Source organism: Neophocaena asiaeorientalis, unplaced genomic scaffold (assembly GCF_003031525.2).
Source record: "Neophocaena asiaeorientalis asiaeorientalis breed wild unplaced genomic scaffold, Neophocaena_asiaeorientalis_V1.1 scaffold14, whole genome shotgun sequence".
Taxonomy (NCBI): domain Eukaryota; kingdom Metazoa; phylum Chordata; class Mammalia; order Artiodactyla; family Phocoenidae; genus Neophocaena; species Neophocaena asiaeorientalis.
In genome coordinates, this window is record NW_020175192.1 from 13653225 (window position 1) to 13677770 (window position 24546).

General features: G+C 40.8%; 1 pseudogene; it reads left to right on the plus strand.

Annotated features, from left to right (window-relative positions):
* Positions 1–13662: 13662 nt before the first annotated feature.
* Positions 13663–23800, plus strand: LOC112413137 (regulatory solute carrier protein family 1 member 1-like; annotated as a pseudogene).
* Positions 23801–24546: the final 746 nt, after the last annotated feature.

Here is a 24546-nt window from a genome sequence, read left to right on the forward strand (position 1 = left end):
AAGGAATTTAGGTCAAGTTTAATGATAGATTTCCCATCTGTGAATGTTATTAAATATTCACAGAATTATGAAACCCTGATGAACACCTATTCTAAGAAAAAAAAATTGCACTTCTCTCCACCATCATTGATAGCATTTTAGCCATTCCACAAGCATTTTTTATTTTAAGTTTTTAATCTTTTTTTTCATGGTCAAAAGCTTCTACCACGAACATTTATTTCTGTTAAAGCAGATTATAAATTCTCATCAATACAAATATATATATATATAACTTACATTTATATATATGTTCAAAAGTAAAAATGAGATGGGATCTCATGTTGTTACGAGAGGTCAAGTGGCTGCAACTGGCAAATGGGATGTTCTGCTCACCACAAGGGAGAGGGATGGACACCCCCCCACACACACACATGCAGTCACAAGCATTTTTTAAATGCGTCCCAGGTGCCACGTCCTGTGCCTGTCACTGAGAAATAGAGAAATAAATGACACCTGATCCTACATGCAAAGAACTTATCAAACCTGTAGGAGGAATGACATGCATTCATCTGCCCATTTGATCTTTCACTCAGTCATTTGTTGACAAGCATTACTGACTGCTTACAAATGCCAACACTGGGCTAAGACTAGGGACACAGTGGTGCCCATACTAAACTATGAAAGTACAGTAAGAAAACAAAGTTTGGTAACAGAGTAGAGCAAGATTATTCCATGTGACAGGAAATAAACCTTCACACAAAGGACATTTGAGCTGAGTCATAGGAAGGGTTTTAATAGGTACAGACACAAGCGGAGGGAATTTCAGCTTGAAGAAGTAGTGGGAGCAAAAGGAAGAGAAACATGATAGTAGAGGATAGACTGGCCTAGAGCCTAAGGCATAAGTGAAACTCAGTATGTGACAAACACCATAGGGTATTAGGTGCTTAAAAAACAACCCCAAATCTCAATAGATCACATCCCATCACGGTCAAATTTAGTATTCAGTGGGTAGCCTTCCACATGGAGATTCATGGACCTACGCATCTACTATTTCTGTCTTCTGTATGATTGTGTGTGTGTGTGTGTGTGTGTGTGTGTATCTGAGAGAGAGAGAGAGAGAGACAAAGAGAGACAGAGAGAGAGAGAGATCATGCCACAGAGGAGGTTGCAGGGAGTAAGACCAAGATTGGAAGGGCATACATCACTTCTGCCCACATTCTATAGCCAGAAGTAAGTTACACGGACATGGTCCCACTAAACTGGAAAGGAGACGGGGCTAGGTCATTTCCCCGAGTGCCGAGGACGTAAGCAGACCTGGTTTATAATCACTTCGCATTGTCTGTGCCACAAAAACAAGATAATCTATGAAGGTAATTCATTTAAGACGACTCTTGCTTAGCATTTAAGTATTTAGTACTGAAGTATTAATTCACTGACCGTAATCACCATCATGTATATTGCAAGCAAACGTTTTGCAAGTAACTGTTTTGCAAGACGATGTGCTAGACTCTGAACATGCAAGAAGTGACAGAATATACTGAAAGAGCTTACAATCGAGGCAGGGATCAGGACTTACACATAATGAGAGAAGTAACACAGTGTAACATACGGTAAGTGCCACGGGACAGAGCAACACTGACTTTGGCTTTAGTTTCTGATTCATACAACGTTACTACAAAAAAGGAAGCACATATAATGTTCTCCGGATTTTCTTACAGTTCTATGGTAGGCTTACAGTGTTCTCCAAACACAGAGACACATACAGTATTGCCCCTTTAAAACTCAGAGCTTCGAAAAAGAAAACTGAAGACCTTGTACAGAGAGCAGTATTTGCTCTCTGAGGGGAGATAAAATTCATACAGCTGTCACCGTGATTTATTCAGTAAGGCTTCTGAAGGAAGTTAATTGACTTCCTGACAAGTAAAAACAAAAAAGGAAATAAAACTTTTGACGTTTTATCGGGATCATTTACATTTGTCATGTAGAGGTGGTCTACCATAATCATTAAGAAAACTGGCGTTAGGCGAGGAGCTTCAAGATGGCGGAAGAGTAAGACGTACTATCCACCCCCCCCCCCCCGGGAGCCTGTGCAGCCCGCCACTGCCACGGTACCGTGATCAGGGACAACTTCCCTGGGAGAACGCGTGCCTCAGGCTGGTGCAACATCTTGCCGGCCTCTGCCGCTGCAGGCTCGCCCTGCACTCCGTGCCCCTCCCTCCCCCGGGCCACAGCGGCCATGCCTCACAGGCCCAGCCGCTTCGTGGCATGTGGGAACTTCCCAGACCGGGGCACGAACCCGTGTCCCCTGCATTGGCAGGAAGAAAGTGAAAAACAAATACCATATGGGAACACATATATATGGAATCTGAAAAAAAAAAAAAGGTCATGAAGAACCTAGGGGTAAGACGGGAATAAAGACACAGATCTACTAGAGAATGGACTTGAGGATATGGGGAGCGGGAAGGGTAAGCTGTGACAAAGTGAGAGAGTGGCATGGATATATAAACACTACCAAATGTAAACTGGATGGCTAGTGGGAAGCAGCCGCATAGCACAGGGGGATCAGCTCGGTGCTTTGTGACCATCTAGAGGGGTGGGATAGGGAGGGTGGGAGGGAGGGAGATGCAAGAGGGAAGAGATATGGGGACATATGTATAGTATAACTGAACTAACTAAGCAGAAACTAACACACCATTGTAAAGCAATTATACTCCAATAAAGATGTTTAAAAAAAAAGAATACTGTCGTTAAAGTTAGAACCAAATCATTTCAAATCGCAGCCCCATCATTTATTGGCTTTGAGGAAGTTATTTAACTTCCTTTAAGCTCAGTTTCCCCATTTGTTAAAAAAAAGGATAATAATAATTATGCTGCCTTGGGCTCTCCTGAGGACTATGTGAGTTAATGCATTGTTGTACTTTGTCCAACACCTGGCACATGATAAATATCTTTAAAATTAATTTTTATGATGATGTTAAAATCAGTGTGTTGGGAGATTACTTAATAACATGATATGTTGCACAAAGATACAATTTAAAATAAAAATGAATATAATATCCCAATTTTGATTTTAAAAGTATTAAACGGATGGACTCACACAGGCAGACAGGAAGGAAATGCACCAAAATGTTAACAATAGTGTCTTTCAGTGGTACAGTTATGGGTTTTTTTTCATTTTCATGTAATTCTGAATTCTCAGATGTTTTTAGAGTAAACATTTATTTCTTTCACACACACCCTATTATCTCAAAAATTCCTTACATCTCTTAAACTTTATATGCACACATAAGTGTTTTATTAACATGATGTGATTCTTTTATGTTATTTTCTCATGAAATCAAGAAATCTTCTTGGAGGAAATTCTTTGCTTTACTCCTGTGTTAGAATAATCATTCAGTAACATTAAAATTTAACCTGCTGAGAAGGAAATGGTTTCTGCTCCTAGGTTTTTTCTCTTTCAGTCAAGAGTAAAGAGCTAAAATATCTTTTCAAATCCTTGTTTTTCCCCTTCTTTCTCTAACATGCACCTGGGTCCGGAATGTTGGATTCATTCCAAATAATTTCTAAGATCAAAATTTCCCTAACAGTTGAACATGACAATCAGAGACATAGAACTCCAAGCCATTTCAGACTTTCTTTAAAGCTGGAGCTAAAATATACTGAACTTTTACATATGGTGTAGTTTATAAATTTAGGTGTAAATTGAATTTTTGAAAAAAAAAGTTCATTTTTTTTTCCATGTGAGATGGCTTTCTCTCTTGCACGAGCATTTCTTCAGTCAAGTTAGCCCGTGGGTAAAGAAAATTCTTTTAACCTGGACTCAGTTTGGATATAGGAAAACTGTGTTTGGCATTTCTCTTAAATTGTTCTCTTCAGGTTAGACTGATTTGAGTTCTGATCAGATAAAACAGAGCTCACAAGGGATGGCTACGTATATTACATTACCCTTGCCTGTATGTGGCCAGAATAGTAAGTGCAGAAAAGCCTTGGCCTTCAGGAATGTAAGAGCCACTGTCCAAAATGATGGACAAGTTTGCTTCTGCAATAACAGAAAATGTTCGGGCCAAGGGCCTTCCCACCTGTCTGCCCCTTGGCAATGACTTCAACCTCTGGGCCAGTTCACTTGCAGTCTTTCCCTTAGGAAGGCATTTTCTTTATTTTGTTATTCTTGTTAGGTGATGACTGTTCATTTTGCTTTTAGACAACAAACAAAACCAAAACAAAATAATCTGCAAAAACCAAAATACCTTTTTCTGGCCTTTTTGTTCAGTTGGATTTTTTAATGCTTTTAATCACCTCCCTACTCATTATCTTTATTTTATTTCCTTTTCTTCTTTCACATTAAATAGGAAAAAGGAAGTACAAATTCCAGGTCAGCAGGTATGAGCACAGTCTTACGTCTCAAGCCAAGGATGCTGTTTTCCCTGGTTATCTGTACACAGATTCCTCATGGTCGTTGAGGCATATTCCCTGCCCTGGTCTCAGCCAAATGCCTTGAATAATGGAAGGAAACCAATCTTTGCAACTCTTCCCCATGTTAGTTTATATCTTTGCTTGACTACTATTTCCAAACTTAACCAATTTCCTGATGAAACTAACTAGAGAAGGAAGGAGAAACCGGAGTGGCAAAGGCTATGTTGTGGAAATATCCGTCTCATTCTTTGTCCAAATGCCTGAAGAGACTTTGTGTTCTGCTGTTTCTCAACACCCATTGTCGATACCGCATCAAAGAATCCCAGCTCTGGAAGGGACTTCGAGATGTCTCGGAAGCATGATCTCCCCTCTGATGTATGGATTCCCTCTGCAAAGATCAGCAATAAGTAAGCTGGCTTCTTCGTCTGCCTGTCCAGAGACAAAGATTTGTACCTGTTGAAGGAGCCAGCCCAGCTTCCAGGCAGCTAAAACTTTAGAAACCTCTTGTTCTTATTGAGTCTAAATGTGCTTCCCCGTAATTCGCCTTCGCTGGTCCAAGTCTGCCCTCTGGAGCCTCTCAGAATAAGTCTCCTCCCTCTTCCATCTTGCAAGTTCTTCCTAAATTCTCCACATGAATTAAATAGAAGCTAGTACCAGTTATTAACTCCACATCCAATCCTTTGAAATCCAGCTTGGAAAACAGGAAGCTCCTACTCAATCAACCTTTAGATAATAAATGGGTAAGATAAACAAGGCACCAAATCCCCCTCTATATTTTACAACTTTCTAGATCCAGGCAAAAATGCTTACAGTTTGCTTTAAGAACTGTAAGGGACCTCAGTGATCTCATGAGGTCTAACTCAATTTCCTGAATTTTCGGGCGAGTAATCTAAGATCCAGAGATCTTGGTTGAGATTGGGGTCAAAGAACTCTGGTTATCGTAATTCTGGTGGTAGGACTGTAGGAGCGCAGTACTGTCTTGCTTGTTCTCAGAATATAAACACTGTACATTGACAATTACAAATAGTTTTCCAACAAAATTTTCTTATGGCGCAGTTTTCTGAAGCTATTTTACAGTAAGTTAACTTCTAGTAACATATATTAGTACCTCATTTTAATTACTATTCTAGTCTAAATAAAAAAAATTTTTTTTACCTCCCCCGAAGTTCCAAAAATATTGTCAGAGAAAAATAAAACCACTTCAAAATTCACCTTCCGTTTTCCCCAGAATATCAAATCTCTAGGAACTACATATACACGCATAAGTGCACACATAAGCACGTGCGCGCACACACACACCATGAATCTACTTCTCCATTCTTCTTAGAGCTGACTTTCATATAAACTCAAGATCACCGTTAACAATAGGTAGATGTAATCAAGATGCTTACCCAGGGAGCTGATATTTTACGGTACCTAACAAAACATGATGTAAATACAACACGTAATTTAAGCACAATACAAGGTGGGGCACATATGGCTGTGTCTTTGACGTAGCCTTGAACAGGTTTGGATATGCTATGGTAATTGTGACTTCTATATTTAAAACAACTGGACTTACACTGCTGCACTTGAGTACTTAAAATAATATTAAAGGAAAGGAACAAGAGGGCCTTCCACATGTTGATACGGCTTCTCACACACTTGATTGGTAACAGTGGGGATACCAGATCAATAAAATCCATGAGGACAGAGTTGTGTACAAATAGGGATATGCCATGCTCTGAAACTACCCACAGTCCCTTTCTCCTTAAAAATATACAGAAGAACGTAAAAGTGAAAATTCCATTACCCAGAGGGAACCACTGTTAACATTTTGGTATACTTGTCCAGTATTTTTCCTGCACATATATGTGAATATATAATTTACCTAACCTAAAATCTTTTCCATGCTGTTTCAGTTAACATTCTATTGTATTTCCAGGTCACTAAGTTATCTTCAAAATCATGCCTCTGTATTTTTCTACATTCTAGATGTTCTACTTTTTATACGACACATTTTCTGTTGCTGGAATTTCTTTTTTACAGTCTTCCTTTTCCTGCCATGAAAATAAGGTCACTTTCTCACTCCCTATCCATTTGAAGCTGAAAACAAACAACACATACAGAAAAAAAAAAAAAAATCAGACCTGAGTTTCTGTGTCTGAGAGTGCTTCTTGAAAAAGCATTATATAATAGCACTGCAAAAAAAGTAGAGATAAAATAAACCAGGAGATATGTGTCACTTACTGTTCCAGCAAAAAGCTGACTCCAAAAAAATGACAGGATCACAAGCAGATGATGATGAAAGAGCAACATGGCAGAAATGAAGAGAAAAGGGACGCAGAAACAATACTCACACAGCTACAGAGATGAAGAGGAAGTAGGAAAAGGACACAGAGGATGTCTGGAGGACGACACAGCTTCCGGTGGGGCAGAAAAAACAATGCTGTCTTACATCTTCAGCAAACGTTATGAACGATATGGAAGAGGGCTAAGGGGCTGGTACTGCTAAGAACAGCAAATTATTAGTGTGTATAAGAACTTCTGCCATAAAGAATGTTCTTGATAATGCTACTGGAATAACAAGAATTCACATGTTGCCATGCTGGCAAAGAAAATAGGATGCTTTTAGAAACAGATGATCCATGGATTTGCGGTAATGGAACAAAAGCCATCAGCTTAAGTGGCAGTGGGTTATCATCAGCATTTGTCATGTATTTTATTCAATACTATGTAATATAGAAAAATATCATGTCACTTACTTGTCGGAAGTAGATGCCTGTGTTCCTTCAACAAAAACTTTTTGAACACCTCCCTATGTACATACAGCTCAGGGCTAGACTTTGAGGATGAATCCTACTGCTTAGCTCCTGGGAGGAGACAGATGGGACATGTGAGCTCTCATGACATTCTGCACCTTTCCTCCCAGATACTTGCTTCAGTTTGAAATTACACATTTTATTTGTGATATCTGTGATTATTTGATTAATGTCTGTCATCTCACTAGACCATAAGTTCCATGAGGGTAGGAATTTTATCTGTTTTGCTCACCACTATTTTCCTAGCACAGTGCCTGGCATATAACAGATGTTCAATGAATACTTGTTGAAAAAAATGAATAAATACTTCAAAAAGTTAGTATTAAGTTTTATAAGAGGCACATAGATAAAGAGTGCTAAAGTCTCTGGACAGAGTGATTCGGTTTTAGATAAAAGCTAAAAGGTTTTAAAGAAGAGATGGTTTTGAAAGTCAGGAGACCAAATTAAACAATTATTATAATCATCTAGGTGAGAAGTAATAGGACATAAACGACTAAAGTAGAAACAGTTAGAAGGGAGAGAAGTAGATAAATAAAAGCATTACAAAGATCAAATTGGCAGATGGTGGCTGCCAGTGGGATACGAAGGGCCAGGAGAAGCAAAGAGTTTGAGGATGCAGCAGGTGACTGGGAGGATGGGATTCATAGAGAAATGCAAAGAGCAGCTCGATTAGGTCCATGGAGAGCACAGGACCTCAGATCCTAATGTACTGAGGTCACTCTGAAGGGGACGGCAAGCAAGCTGCCAGCAACGTGGGTCGGAGGTTTACGAGAAGACCAACTCAGAAACACAGAGTTTTGAGACATCTTCACAGAGATTCTGCTTGCAGTCATAAAGGTGGATGAGGCTGTCCAGGGAAAGATCACGGAGAGAGAAAAGCAGAGAACCAAGGAGAGGTGCTTGAGAAATGTTGAGATTTTTGGTGGGGTTATTTTTTTACGTAGTTCAGGAAGACAGAGGCCCATAAAACTCTATCAGATAAGAAACCCTCTTATCTTCCATGTTGGGAAATTCACTATTTACCCCCAAAGGAGTCCTTCTGGGCTTCATAGGTCTGGAGAATACCAGTTCCATGGATAAAAGAAACAGCACCAGACTCTCTGGAGACAAAGTGGTTGAAGAAGTGAAGGATTTAGGACTTAGGTGGACAGCATATTGGACCCCAGCCCTTGCACACCCCCAGATGCTAAGCAAAGCTTTTGGTCAGCACTCCTGTTTCCAAGATGTGCTGATTTATATTATCAACAGCTGTGAGCTCTTTGACCCCCCAGCCCAGTCTGACTGGTTTGTTGTGGGAAACCCTTTGAAACCAAAGAGGTCACAAAGCTTGAGCCTTGTCTATCCCTGTTCTCAGACTGCTTTGTCTCCAGTCTCCTCCGGTGATCTTTCTGACAGCGCCTCACAATTTTTTCCTGTAATCTGTGGCTAATCTCGCCTCAGTTTACCATTCCACTGGTGGAGAGATCCCACTTTCTTATGCACCAAGATAGTATCATGCTTAAACGAGTTAAAATCACTCAAAAATATGGAATGACTTTGAAAGGAGGAAAAATGTGGGTAAATACATGGCAATATTTTTAAAGTCTCCATTATAGTAATAATAGGTAAGCACCCAACATGGTTAATAGCCAGTACTTAGATCAAGGCCTTGTATGAAGTAGATGGTCAAGGTTGAACTGAATGGAATAGTTATATGAGCATCGTAGCAATACATGTGAATTCATTAATTAAAATATGTGCATTAACCTCAAAGTGCCAAGAATTGTGATAGAAAATGAGGACAAAATAAGATAATGGTCAGAAGCTCTAGAAAAATAGCTTACATGAATTTCTTGCCTTAATTTAAGAAACCAGAGGTGTGGAGCTTAGGGCTGCAGAAGCTAGAAAAATCTCACGATTCTCCTTGGGCCTGGAGAGGGAGGTTGGGGTCAGGGGCTCTGTATCCTATTCTATGGCATTCGTGGTATGTAATAAGCAACGGAGAACTGGTCATGGATGTCAAGCAGAAGGGACATGAAGTAATTTGGTTTTAGTGGTTATTCATTACATGTTTTTTTCATATTTCCATTAAATAAATGGTTAAAAATCATAGCTGCTAAATTCTACATATAATTTTCATAATGGTTCAGGGGAAAAATGTATTTTTTTAAAATTTATTTTACTTAAAAAAAGTCAATTGGAAAATGTGATTTGACTTGTAGAAATTTATTTGCAGATAACATGTCTGTTTTTATCGGGAGGAGAGAAGCCCACTAAAAGGGCAGAGCCACGGGCAGGACAGCTGTAGCTCCACTTCCTGTCATGGCAGTGTTACAGGCACTGAACGCTATCACACAGTGGTGTTCTTTCAGGTTATAAAGACAGAAGCAGGTTATCTACATTGCTTTATTATGAAGCTCACGAAGTAACGAAGAACAAGCAATAGTCTCTGCAGTCATAAGCAACTCAGAAGGTTCTGGAAGGTCAGAAAGGAAACAGTAGCCCCAGGTAGTACAGTAGGGTGAGCTCTTCAGCGTCAAGGCATCCATTGCTCCTACAGTGTGACTCAGTCATGCAAGTGGCTCTGTTTAACTCTGTCTTCGCTTCTTCTGAGGCCGTGAACAGAGTGGTTACCAACCCAGGCCCTGGAACACTCACTGCCTGGGTGTAAATCCAGGCCTTGCCTCTAAGGCTCTTGGGAAAAGATCTGATTGGGTCTGTCTCGTCATCTACAATACAGCACATACCTATACGGCATCGTTCTCCAGCCGCAGCCTTGTAGGTCACAGGACAAACTAGAGAGCTCCCTCAGGTGGGCATGAATCCTTGTCTGAGTTAGTCACATGATGGAAAGTATGGCAACCTCTGTGTAAGGAACCACTGTGGCTGCCTTTCTCAAAATGGGCAGAGCAGGTACTCAGAGGACCATGGCCTGCCATCTGCTCCTCAAGAAGTGCACGCTAGACGCAGAGTTAACTAATACAGGAACTGAGTTAATGAAGCAGTTGAATAATATTAATAAAATAATATAATATATAGTATTATATAATGTAATTATTATATTATTATATCAATATAACACACAATATTATATACAACATATATAATATGTTGCTATTACAATATATAATAATATAACATTGTTTAATAATGTATTATTAGTTAATAATATATATCATAATATATTGTAATATATATTAATAATAAAGGCACTTAGTTAACTAAGCAATGTAAAATGAAGTTAAGTGTGAGTTTAGGAAGAAACAGGAGAACACTTGTTCAGTGTTCCACAGTGGTCTAATTTCTGTTGAGACTATGGCCACCACAATTCATAATTCACTGTAAGAGGAAAAACTATTACTTCTGTAGAGACTCCACTAATTAATAACAATCTTATAGATGGTAACACTGGCATACCTGTATTGTTTCCTTTTTTTTCCATACAAACTTTCCATTCTAACAAGCTGGGTTAAGAAACATCATAGGATTGGTTATATCCACCTGAGACATAATAATATTTTTCATGAAAAATGTCAAGCATCACAAATAAGGAGATAATAACACGATACCCCGCAGCATCAGTGACTGCCAATGTTTGGCAGTCATATTTTATCTATGTCTTTCCCCCCCGAACCCTTTTGCTGAGAGCTGAAAGTGAAATTCTCATGTACAAAAAAAAAAGTGTTAAAAAGGTCCTGCTTCAAAGAGGGAGTGCTTTGCTTCTGGTAGCATGCACATTTTCTCTGTAGCACACTTTTCTTTCCAGTCCCTCAGCCGTTACTCAAATTCTGTCAGTGGCCATGGAAATGCCTCTTATAATGGCCTCAAATAGAATAATCTATTTTTCTCCCTGCCTCCCAACACGGAAATGGTAACTCATGTTCACAGACCTCTAGGGATTCCACAGATCTGCTTTAGCTAGTCTGTGAAATCCGAGAAAATGTATGCAAATATTTATACATTCTTTTTTTTTTTTAATATAGGAAAGTTCCAAAGCTTCTATCAGGTTCTCACATGGGCCTATTACCTACAAAAGGTTAAGAACCTCTGCCTCTGCCATATCTTGAAAGCACAGCAAACATACTTTCTCATTTCCATTCCTTAGCCAGTTCTGCGTATCAAAATCCTGCACCTGTTGCCTCCTTCAGGATGCCTCCCCTGACTTCGTCACCTATAACTGATTTCCCACATGTTTTCCTGCAGGATTCAAGCCAGGGCTCTTTCACGTTTATCACATTCTGTTGAGGTCCTATTCACTGGACAAGTATTTTCTTAGGCACCTGCTATGTGGCAGCCACTGTACTACACTTATTTAGGTGTGCTTTGCCTCCTACCGCACTGTTAGAAGAGCACAAGCAACATCCCAGTATCCAGTATGGAGCCTGCGTCCAAGGAAATTGCGTAGCTCTAATTCCACTGAATGGAAACAAAAATGAGCAGTGGCACTTCTGTGGGCTGGCATTCAGCTCAAGAAGAACATGTATCACCAGGCTCATGATTTTTTTCCCTTTTAAATGCAAAACGAAACGTTTATATAAAAAGGAAATGTCAATTTGATTATCCTTGGGCATTAAGATAGAGATGCCGAAGCAAAGGTTCCCTCCCCTACCCGGATATAGTGTGGCACTAGAAAACTATTCCAGAATCGTGAACTATATATGCTGATCTCCACCGCCCTCTTGGTAGCGCCTTAAATAGCATCACCGGTATCTATATGAGACATGTAGTTGGGTCCCCACAAAAAACCATGCCTGGAAGTACATCTCCACCCATCCACCCCGACCCCGGAGTCGGGAGGGTCAAGCTCAAACACAAAGAGGGTCAGAACAGTTACTAAACATGTTAACTTTCCCGTATTGGGTACGCGCCTTTTTTTTTTTTTAAGTCATACGCCTCTTAAAATTACTGAGCTGTTTGATAACAGAGGTTGAAGACGACCAGGCTAAGGACCTGGCAGAAAATAGTTAACCCTATTGCTACAGACGCGGAGGGTGGGGGAGGGGAAACCTGTGTCCAGCTTTCGGCAGATACTTCCAACCTAAGTTCCATCCCTTCTTCTGATGGGTCTAGTTTAGAAAAATTCTTAACAAATTACGCAGGCCGTTTGAGCGAAAACATCGGGAAGTCTGACCAGTGGCACCTGGGACTTAACCCCTTTGATCGTCGGTTTTCCCATGTACCCACTGTGGGCCTTTCCGTGGCAGAAGGTGTTTGCCAGGATCAAATGAGAGAAGACGCGCTGAAACGTCACGCTGTTGTCACCCAGGTACGGCGTTGCTGCGCTCCAGGTGTGCTCGCCTCGGCGTCCTCTCCCACGTAGGACGGGCCACGCCGGGAGGCACAGACGAGAAGAGCGCGGGGAGCGGGCAGGAAGGTCACCCCGATCCCCAGGCCGGGCGGCGCGGCAGAGCCTCACTTCCCGGGCACGTTCGGGCGGGGCACTCCCAGGGGACCGGGCAGGCAGGCGGCACTCCCCGGGCTCCGCTCGGCGCCCGCCGCGCCTGCGAGGCTGGCCGCCCTCCCGGAGGATGGGGGAGGGGAGCTGCGCCGCCGGGGCCGCGGGCGGTCGCCCGGAGGATCCCGAGCCCCGGGAAGCAGGCACCCGGGCCGCGGCGGGAGGAGGCACTGGCGGAGGAGCGGCCCCCAGGCTCTGCCCGAGGCCTCCGGGGGCCGCGCAGCAACTTCTCTTTCGAAGCCCTGCGCGCGCGCTCCCACTCGGGCACGCGCGTCCCCGGCGCCCCGCTCCCCCGCGCGCGCTCCGTCTATTTTTTCCCATCGCTTTCATTCTCACACTCTAAAGTAGGTCACCGGGTGGAAGTTACAGCCGGTACAGACCCCGGCTTTGATGCGAAGGCAGATTTGGGGATGCACTGCAACTATTCGGTTCCGTAGAGCTGCCCGCCCCCATACCTTGCAGCCAGCGCCGGCGACCGTGGCGTTGACAATGGTCCGCAGAGCGGAGCGGCGGGAAGCCTCTTTTCCACCCTAGTTCGGCCGGCCCTGCGCCTGCCCCTGCCCCGCGGACCGGGAGGAGGGGGCGCGACAGGTCGCCTCCCGCGCTCTCCGGCGTCCGCGTCCCGGGTCTGACCGCCTGGGTGAGTGCCTGCTCTTCCGCTGTCATTCCAGTGGCCGAGGGTAACATGTTTACCTTGAAAACTTAGACGTGATCCGAACAGCCAGCCGAGCCTGGCGTGCAGTAAGGGACTGCGGGGATGTGCTTCAGATGTTACACCGGATAAATCAGAACCCAGAGCTGTAGGGGACTTGTAGTGTCTAAAGGTGAAAATGAATTTGTGTTTTCCTGGAGTACACGTGTATCTTTCCCTTTAGAAGCTATCACTTGGGAATTGATTTTTAACTAGCAGGAGGCGATGAACTAAGAAAACTTGAAGCCAGAAAGTTTGTCAGAATATTTTTTAGTTGATTTGGAAGAACTTACTGAAATAGCCCAAGCTAATGTCAAAAATACAGTCTAAGAAGGAATATCAAAATGCGATGGTAGGATTTGTATAGTATTTGCTATCTGTGTCCTTATGTATTATCTGGCTTCTCTGTGATAAATGTTATAAGCATGGGATGCTTTAGGTAGAAAGAGGGTAAGGTTGTGAACACCTCCATGCAAAGCTTTTTATGGGTTGGTCTGCATGCATTGAAGTGTACACTGAACATTTCCTGTGGGCAAAGAGCTAGAATGTGACTATATCATTTTGAGGTTAAGGTTATTAGCAATAATACAGGTAACAGTTGGCTTTTAACCCCTTGTTTCAGGAGCTGAAGTACTATTATTCACGTGACTCAGCAGCATGGCGAATCCCTGACTAATGAATGGTTAATCTGTTTTGAAGTTTAGGAAGAAAGAACTGTAGGTTCTTCTGTCCTTGATGGCCGGCTGAAAATGCAGTATAAAGGACTCTCCAGGGATGGTGAGGGATGCCCTAGAGTAGCTCAGAGGGGAAGATCATTTGGAGAGAATGAAAGTGACTCCCTGATGGCCACTGACTGCCCATAACTTCTTTTAAAGTGGACCCTGACAGGTTGAAAAGGATCTACCTCCTCACTAAGGAAAACTGCTCCAGAGAACTGCTTTCTTAATGCATTTGGTAGGATTTGAGAGGGGAGCTGTCTACAGACGTTTCTCTTAATTCAAAAGAAATCTTTTTTCTAGAAAGATTCAATTACTGTAATGATGTTCTTTGGAAATAATTGTCCTTTTGTGTGTTTGTCATCATATAGCAAGAGCACCAAGGTAGTTCAAAGGTTTTAGTAAAATTTTACTTACCAGAGGGATGGGAAATGGAAAATGCTATATCTTCATGGTTAACTCTGCATTAAAATGGAGGGGCGGGGTGGGGGGCGTCCCAATACATCTTATATCTCTGTGTATGTATCGCGATATCTTCTAAAGCCAAATCCTACTGGGGATTAAGAGGGCTGTAAAGAAGGTATTAATACTTTCAGTATTTCTGATAGACGGATATGTGAATACTTATATGCATTCCACTTGTAATGAATTAATGTAATTGTAATGAATGACATACCTTAAATGGGAACTGAGTCAGCTCTCACTGTGATTTAGCCCTTGGTATGATGAATTGTTGCGATCAGGCTGTCAGCACTTCTCTGTGCAATCTTATGTTTTTACTCATAGATAAATTAGGAAGGGTTTTGAGGAGAGTGGCAGGAAAGGATGAAGATACTGGTGATTTACTTAAGGGCAGACGGAAGGAACTAAATATGGAGGCTGATTTTGGCATACCTTGGTCACTGGTTGCTGGTCAGGCTCAAAGTATGGTGGTGCTAAATGACCAGTTGAATGTCCCTCAGTCTGTGTGATTCTCTTCTCTTGATGTCATCAGACAGTACATAGCCTGGACCTCTAGCTAAGATGTATGCAAAAGGAGTGACATCATTCACTTTGGGTACTCACTTCCCATCCAGAGAAACTTCTAACCACTTGGAGTTTGAGCTCCATTACCTGGACTGAATCCCAGCTCTGAGCCATTTCCTCATCTGTGAAATGGGAATAATGATACTTGCTAACTAAGGTGGCTGTCAGGAGCAAATGGAGCATTTTACTTGGGGTAAAATGCACATTGTGAGTGGTCTTACGACAAAGAGAAATACTATGACTTAAATATCATCTCCTAGGGGCTGCGGAGGGGTTGCGGTGTAATTGATGGTAGAATTGAATATTTGGGTGAGTGGCTCATTCCACTGTCCTGGTATACTTAGTATACTCTCATAGAATATAGTATAGAGTACACTAGACTCTTAGTAATCAGTGTTTTTTTGGGAGTTAGAGGCTCATACTGTGAAACTTGCATCTTCTCCCCCAAGCACAGGCCTTTGGCTTACCTAGGTGAAAGAAGTTACCTGTGGTGGCTTTTGGAGATAATGATGAGATCGAAGGAGATGACCCATTGAAATTCTCAAATCAAATTTAAACCTTTTATTAATTAGTTTCTCTTAATGCCATTAGAAGTGTGGCCCTCATAAAATGATAACAGTCTGTAGTTTCCCCCTGGACAGTTATATATTTAGAAATGGAGTATTTGGACTTTGGGGCTGAAGCAGCAATATGATTCATGCAAGTTTTAATCATTCAGCACCCCAAGGCGCCATGCTAAGCCTTCAGAATGCAAGAAAAGCAGACCTGACCCCTCCTGGAAGCATGTCTGCTGGTAATACATAGGTAAACCTGTCATTATAACTGTGCTAAGTGCTATGCAGGAAACATGTCAAAGGCAGAGATGGGGAATTTGACCTGTGGAGGGAGGGGGTCGTGAAGGAAGGTCTTTGGGGAAGGAAGAGCATTTAATGCCCAGTGAACAGCACCTGCAGAGACTCTGCACACGGTGCAGGTTCCCTGACTGGGGAGGACGGTAGAGAGAACAGGTATCTTTGAACTGGCCCCCTAGGGCCATCATTGCCGAAGTCTGGAGGTTGGGATTCAGAGCCACCACCTGAGCTGCTGACATCAAGAGCACACTCTTTGAGCTGTGTTCCAGTGATCAGAGAAGCTGCTACAATGCGCCACTCCACCCAGGAAGCTAGTAATGGAACATGGTTACCAACGTCAAAAACAAGATAGCAAACATCTTCCTTAGACACCTGGCTTCTCATTCAGCTCCTCTCACTGGCAGAACCTAAGCTGTGCCCAGAACCCTAGCTGCAAGGGACTCTGGGAAATGTGGTTTATGGCTTTCCAGCCTCAGAGATAGAGGAAGGCACACTTGAAGGAGACCAGAATGAATGCTGTGTGACACTCCATGTCTAACGCTTATTGAAAACGTATTTCATCAGAGCTAGAATATTTCATTCAAAGCAGGTACATGACATATTGTAAGAATCAAAAAAGGATCCAGTTGCTAACCAATTTGCATTTCAATCAGATGGATGTTATAGTCATTACTGGAAAATTGCTGGAAAAAGCATTAAGCAAATAAATCACTAAAAATTACCAAGCGCCCACCTCTGCCTATGGTGGTTCTATCTGAATGTGAAATAATGTTCCTTTGTTTTGGTTTAATAATCAAAGTAAAATATTGGGAAAATGATTTTTAAAAGGTCCTCCCCGCCAAAGTCCCAGATAGCCTATATGTTTAGTGAATAGCAATACAAAGGAAGAACCAAGGTCTGATCATGGAAATAATAGCTCCTGGCAGGCTGGTTCTTTCATTAGATGAACTCTCTGTGTATCTGTGTCTGTACTGAATCTTTCTTTGCTTTGGAACTTTAATGGTGCTTTTTTTAAAGATTAAAAAGATAGAAATGTCCTGTTAATTGGAGATTAAAAAAGAGTATGCTTGAATTCACTTTAATCACTTATTTCATGCTCTAGAGCTTGTCAGATTTTTTTTCAAACTACTAAAGTAAATATGATCTTTACAATTTCTAAGTAACACATTATCATTTATTTTTACTCAAGAATTACATGAGCACATCTAGGAATTAGTCCTGATTACTGAATGAAATCATTTTATATTTGCCTCTGATATTTGGAGATAGAAAATGAGAGAAAAGTACCTGAGGCAAATGGAGTTATTTAGTGAATTTGTCAGTCTAATACATATGTAATTTTTAAGTGATTTTCATGTTTCAGAAAATGAGAGTTCATTCAGGTATCTTTTCTGATAGGTGATGAAAGCATTTAAATGCAAAACTACAAATGTTGCCTGGGGTAAACCACACTATAATATGAAGCGTATGTTCTTTTGGGTCCAGTGGTGACACCAAGAGTTTAGCCACTCTGCCCAAGCCACCAAAAATAAACATATCACAATAAAAACAGTACTCTTTCTCTGTAAATGCAGCTTCAAGACAAACCCACTCTCTTCCATACTGAGCCCCCAACTAAACCCCACTTAAAGTGTATTCTCAGGAAGGAACTGGTTGAATCGAACCTTAATCTGATTAACTGCAGGGAAAAGTAAGTAGTATTCATCTTTCTATGTTACAGTAACACACAAATGACCTAATTCCAGCTTCTTTCCCCTCCCACAGTTTTTCTCTTTCATTCATATTTGAGTAAACATTCAAGAGAAAAACCTGGATTTTTCCTCCCTGTGGGTTATAAGCATGATGAGTTCTTGTCTTCAGCTATATGGAGCTTAAAGCTTATCCAGCTTTGTAGGATACAACTCCTTTTATGGATTGAAAATCAAAATGATCTTTTGATTTGCCAAGTGTATTATAAAGTAGAACATCCAAATCTGAAATCACTCTCTGGTTAGATTAATGATGTGCCAGATTGAACTGGGGATGTGGATAGAGCATGGGTTTTCTGTATATTTTTTAAAGCAAAATTTGAGGACTAGTATTTGAACATCATTGAATGATTTGTTTATTCACTGACTATGAAGTGGATATTAAGCACCTTTTTGTACCAGGATTGGTACTAGGTGCTAAAGATATATGGTTCTACCTTTGGGAGACTGATGCTCTGGGGGAGATAGCAATCAAGGGGTATAATAATATGGTACTCTTATAATGAGTATGGAGAACAGTGGCTTTCTTAAAGAGAAAGAGGTGTATTTTCTCATGGTGTGGTGAAAGGTGGAGTTAACTGAACCATAAACATATTTCTGACTTCAAAGAATATCTACTAATATTTTTAAAAGAAAACAACAAAAAGTCAGCCGAGAGAGACAAAAAAAATGGCAGCTATCTAGGACCATGTCTTTTATCTGTTCCCTTTAACCCACAGAAATCAAAGTAAGTGAGCTTGTCAAGAGTTAGAAGGTTTTACCAAAGAATACAACAATACATTAAATGTATCATACCATGATCAAATGGGATTTATTTCACGGAGGCAAGGATGGTTCAATATTGGCAAATCATTCAACACGATACACCACATTAACAACATGAAAGACAAAAAACACATGATAATCTCAATAGATGCATAAAAATCATTTGACAAGATTCAAAACCCATTTATGATAAAAACTCTCAATAAAATGGGTATAGAAAGCACATGTCTGAACATAAAAAGGCATTATATAACAAGCCCACAGCTAACATCATACTCAGTAGTGAAAAACTAAAAGCTTTCCCCTCTAAGATCAGGAACAATACAAGGATGCCCACACTCACCACTCCCGCTCAACGTAGGACTGGAGAGCAGTTAGGCAAGAAAAAGAAATAAAATGTATACAAACTGGAATGGAAGAACTGTCACTATTTGCAGATGACATGATTTTATGTATAGAAAACCCCAATGACCCCACCAAAAAACTATTAGAAATAATTATTAGAAGTTAAGTTGCAGGATACAAAGTCAATATACAAAAATATGTTGCATTTCTATACACTAACAACACACTAGCAGAAAGAGAAATTAAGAAAACAATCCCATTTACAATCACAACAAAAAGAATAATATACCTAGGAATAAATTTAACCAAGGAAGTGAAAGACCTGGACACTGAGAACTATAAGACATTTTTGAAAGAAATCAAAGAAGACACAAAGAAATTGAAATATGTTCCATGCTCATGTACTGGAAGAATTAACATTGTTAAAACATCCATATTACCTAAAGCAATCTACAGATTAAGTGCAATCCCTATCAAAATTCCAACAATATTTTTCACAGAAATAGAGCCAAAAAATCCTAAAATTTATATGGAGCCACAAAAGACCCCAAATAGCCAATCCTGAGAAAAAAGAACAAAGCTGGAGGCGTCATACTCCCTGATTTAAAATTATACTATAGGGCTTCCCTGGTGACACAGTGGTTAAGAATCTGCCTGCCAATGCAGGGGACACGGGTTTGAGCCCCGGTCTGGGAAGATCCCACATGCCGCGGAGCAACTAAGCCCGTGCGCCACAACTACTGAGCCTGTGCTCTAGAGCCCGCGACCCACAACTCCTGAAGCCCGTGCAACGCAACGAAGAGTAGCCCCCGCTTGCCGCAACTAGAGAAAGCCTGCGCACAGCAACAAAGACCCAACGCAGCCAAAAATAAATAAATAAAATTTAAAATTAAATAAATAAAATAAAATTCTACTATAAAACCATACTAATCAAAACAGCATGTTATTGGCAGAAAAACAGACACACAGATCAATGGGACAGAATTGAGAGCCCAAAAATAAACCCACGCATGTATGGACAATTAATTTATGGCAAAGGAGCAAAGAACATACAAGGAGAAAGGATAGTCTCTTCAATAAATGTTCTTGGAAAAACTGGACAGCCACGTGAAAAAGAATGAAACTAGATTATTGTCTTATACCATATACGAAAATATCAACTCAAAATGGATTAAACACTTGAATTTAAGACCTGAAACCAGTACACTCTTTGACATTGGTCTTAGCAATGTCTTTCTGGATATGTCTCCTCAGGCAAGGGAAACAAAATCAAAAATTAAACAAATGGGACTACATCAAACTAAAAACCCTCTTCACAGCAAAAGGAAACCATTAACAAAATGAAAAGACAACCTACCAAACGGGAGAAGATATTTGCAAATCATATATCCAATAAGGGGTTAATATCTAAACTATATGAAAAACATACAACTCAACAACAGAAACCCAAACAACCCAATTAAAACATGGGCAGAGGAGCTGAATAGACATTTTCCCAGAGAAGACATACAGATGGCCAACAGGCACATGAAAAGATGTCCAACATCACTAATTATTAGGGACATGCAAATCAAAGCCAAAGTGAGATATCACTCCACACCCATTAGAATGGCTATTATCAAAAAGGCAAGAAATAACAAGTGTTGGAAAGGATGTGGAGAAAAGGGAGCCCTCATATTCTGTTGGTGGGACTGTAAATTGGTGCAACCAATCTGAAGATTCCTCAAAAAATTAAGAATAGAACTACCCTATGATCCAGCAATTCCACTCCTGGATATTTATCTGAAGACACGAAAACACTAATTCAAAAAGATATATACAGCCCCATGTTCACTGCAGTATTATTTATAATAGCCAAGATATGGAAACAAAGTGCCCATTGATGGATGGATAAAGAAGATGTGGTTTATGTACACAACGGAATATCACTCAGCCCTAAAAAGATGAAATCTTGCCATTTACTACAACATGGATGGATCTTAAAGGTATTATGGTAAGTGAAATAAGTTAGATGGAGAAAGACAAATACCGTATAATTTCACTCTTATGTGGAATATAGAACAAAACAAAATAAGCAAGCAAACCAAAAGAACACAAACAAAGGGATACAGAGAACACAGCAGTGGTTATGGGATGGGAGGAGGGCAAAATGGGTAGAAGGATCAACTGTACAGTGACAGAAGCTAAACTTTTGGTGGTGAGCACACCGTAGTGTACACAGAAATCAAAATATAATGTTGTACACATGAAACTTACGTAATGTTATAAACCAACATTACCTCAATTTTTAGAAAAAGCCAAAGAAAGAGGGGTTTGGTGTTTAAAGAAGTAAGGAGTTTGTAAGAAAAGAGGACTGCTTTTGGTATTTAGTCAGTGTTCAACAAGTCATCAATAATTTTTTTTTAAATGTTAAGGGTGGAAGTAAGGAAAGGGGGACCTCAGTCTGATCAAGGATTTCAATCCTATGACCGCAAGAAATTTAATTCAATTCCAAGAACTGGCCCGGAGGCAGATTTTACGCCAGAGCCTCTAGATGACAGCTCAGCCTGGCTGATATCTTGATTTCAGTCTCGTCAGAGTCTGAGCAGAAGACTCAGCCATGTCATGCCAAACGTCTAAGCAACAGAATTGTGAGCACATAAACGAGTGTTGTTTTAAGTTAAAAAGTAAAAAAGATCGGATATGTTTTCCGGGACATCGAGCTTGTAATTAATTCTAGAAAATGCGGGCACATTCTAAATGTTAAGACATTTGCCAATGAAGATGACAGTGCAATGATTCATGCAATTATGAAATAGATCCAGCGTGATCATGTGACTTATTGTTCAACCTGGGACACTTTTGAGAGGGAAAAGGGTGCTACAGGCCGACCTTGTTTTATTGCACTTTGCAGGTTTTGTGTTTTTTACAGTTTGAAGGTCTGTGGCAGCCCTGCATTGAGCAAGTCTATCAGTGCCATTTCTCCAACAGCATTTGTTCACTTTATGCCTTTGTGTCACATTTTGATAATTCTCACAATATTTCAAACTTCTTCATTATTATTATACTTGCTGTGGTGATGTGTGATCAGTGATCTTTGATGTTACTCTTGCAAAAAGATAAGACTCGCTGAAGGCTCAGATGATGGTTGGCATTTTTTAGCAATAGAGTATTTTCTAATTAAGGTATGTACATTTTTGAAATATATAATGCTACTGCACACTTAATAGACTGCAGTATATTGCAAACATAATTTTTATTGTACTAGGAAACCAAAAAATTCATGTGATTCACTTTATTGCAATATTTGCTTTATTGCGGTGGTCTGGAACCGAACCCACAATATCTTCAAGGTCTGCCTGTATTAATGATTGCCCTGGGGAAAAGAAGCACAAGTGGGCACTGCCCCAGCAAACCAGGACTTACGGTCACCCAAGATTAAGGTGCTAGTTGTGTTGTATTACTGCCTTAATTGTAATATTGATTTTTTTAAAACTATGGTAAAATGTACATAACATAAAACTTACCATTTTAACCATTTTTAAGTGTATAGTTCAGTGGCATTAAGTACATTCATACTGTTGTGCAACCATCACCATCATTCATCTCCAGAACATTTATCATTTTTCAAAGCTGAAATTATACCTATTAAACAGTAACTCCCCATTCACCTCTCCTCCCAGCTCCTGGCAACCACCATTCCTACTTCCTGTCTCTATGAATTTGACTCCTCTAGGGACATTATATTACTGGAATCACACAGTATTTGTCCTTTTGTGACTGGCTTATTTCACTTAGCAAAATGTCCTCAAAGTTCATTCATGTTGTAGCATGTATCCGAGTTTTGCTTCTTTTTAAGGCTGAATAGTATTCTTCTGTATGTATATACACATTATGTTTATCCATTCATTACTAAATGGATACTTGAGTTGCTTCTGCCTTTGGCAATTGTGAATAATGCTGCTGTGAACATGGGGGTACAAATTTCTCTACGAGCCCTTGCTTTCAATTCTTTGGGGTCTATACCCACCATATTGATTTTTAAATGAAGTTAAATGGAGGGAAAAAAGAACATCATTTCCTCTCAGGATCCTTTCTGGTTATGTTTCTTCGGCATAATACTCTGTCAGGCTGAAGTCCAGCTATGCCTCTGCAGAATTCATCAGAAAAAGGAATTTGAGATAATCTAAACAAGCTGCCTGCTGAAAAAAACACCCAGGGTCTCAAATTCCATCCTCACACAAGAAAGGAAGCTAGCTTTTCTGTCACAACTACCATAATGCATTGACCACAGATGTCTCTAAGTGAAAAGGCCTGGCATCTAGAATGTCAGAGTTGGAGTCACATGAATAGCCTCCAGCAGCACAAAGAACTAGGGGATCAACAGCATGAGATCGAACAGAATTGGTCCACGTGACCACAAACATAACACAGGGGACAGTGAACTTCCTGGAAACAGGCAACAGAACCAACAACCATCTGTTGGCTTGGAAGCTGAGATAAAAGGAGATGGGCTACAGTCATCGGCTGTGGACCTTCCACATACAGAGAAAAATATTCTTCCTTTGGCTGTGGAAGTAGATATCAATGTCAAGAACACTGGTACACCCAAAACTTAGATAATCCCTTTATGGAAATAGATGCATTAAAATATGACCCTTCATTTGAAATTTTAGGTAATTTTATTCCCATTACGGATTTATAGCCCTGGAAAGTTACACTGACATATCTGCAACAAATAAGGAATTGCTGCATTTGCTGGATGGGAACTGCTCCCTCTCTTTAAATCTCAGTGGCAGATACCAGCCTTCTGTGGAGTCAACAAAGGAATCTCGTTCATCTCTAACAGCAGCCTTGAAGAAACTTAATAAACTTTTGGTAATGAGCGGTAACTGAGCTTCAGAAAAGACATCTGTATGTAGAAGTTATCTGCCAGCCAGAGATGACAGCTCAGAGCCCAACAGGTGTTAAGGATGTTGAGAAAAGCAGACCCAAAGTGAGTACCTCATGGGTGCTGAAAATGAACAGCATTCACAAGTCTGCTCTCATTAGACCACACCTGTATCGGCGAGCACTGAAAAATTAACAGGCAGGGGCTTCCCCGGTTGGTGCAGTGGTTGAGAATCTGCCTGCTAATTCAGGGGACACGGGTTCACGCCCTGGATCTGGGAGGATCCCACATGCCGCGGAGCAACTAGGCCCGTGAGCCACAACTACAGAGCCTGCGCGTCTGGAGCCTGTGCTCCACAACAGGAGAGGCTGCAATAGTGAGAGGCCCACGCACCGCGATGAAGAGTGGCCCCCACTTGCCACAACTAGAGAAAGCCCTCGCACAGAAACGAAGACCCAACACAGCAAAAATAAATAAATAAACTCCTACCCCCAATATCTTAAAAAAAAAAAAAATTAACAGGCAAATCCATACAAAAACCTGCATGTCATGTGCATGTTTATAACACAAACATCCCACATTTGCAAATAACCAAGATGTCCTTCAGTAGGTGAATGGATAAACTGTCTGTCCATACAATGGAATATTATTCCGTGATTAAAATATCTATGGAGCCACAAGAGGACATGGAGGAACCTTAAGTGCATAATTGCTAAGTCAATAAACCAGTCTGAAAAGGCTAAATACTGTATAATTCCAGTTATATGACATCTGGATAGGCAAAACTACAGAGACAGTAAAAAGATCAGTGGTTGCCAGGGGTTTTGGGGGTGGGGGAGAGGAGATCAATAAGTGGACACAGGAGATTTTTAGGGCAGTGAAACTATTCTGCATGGTATGTGGGTGA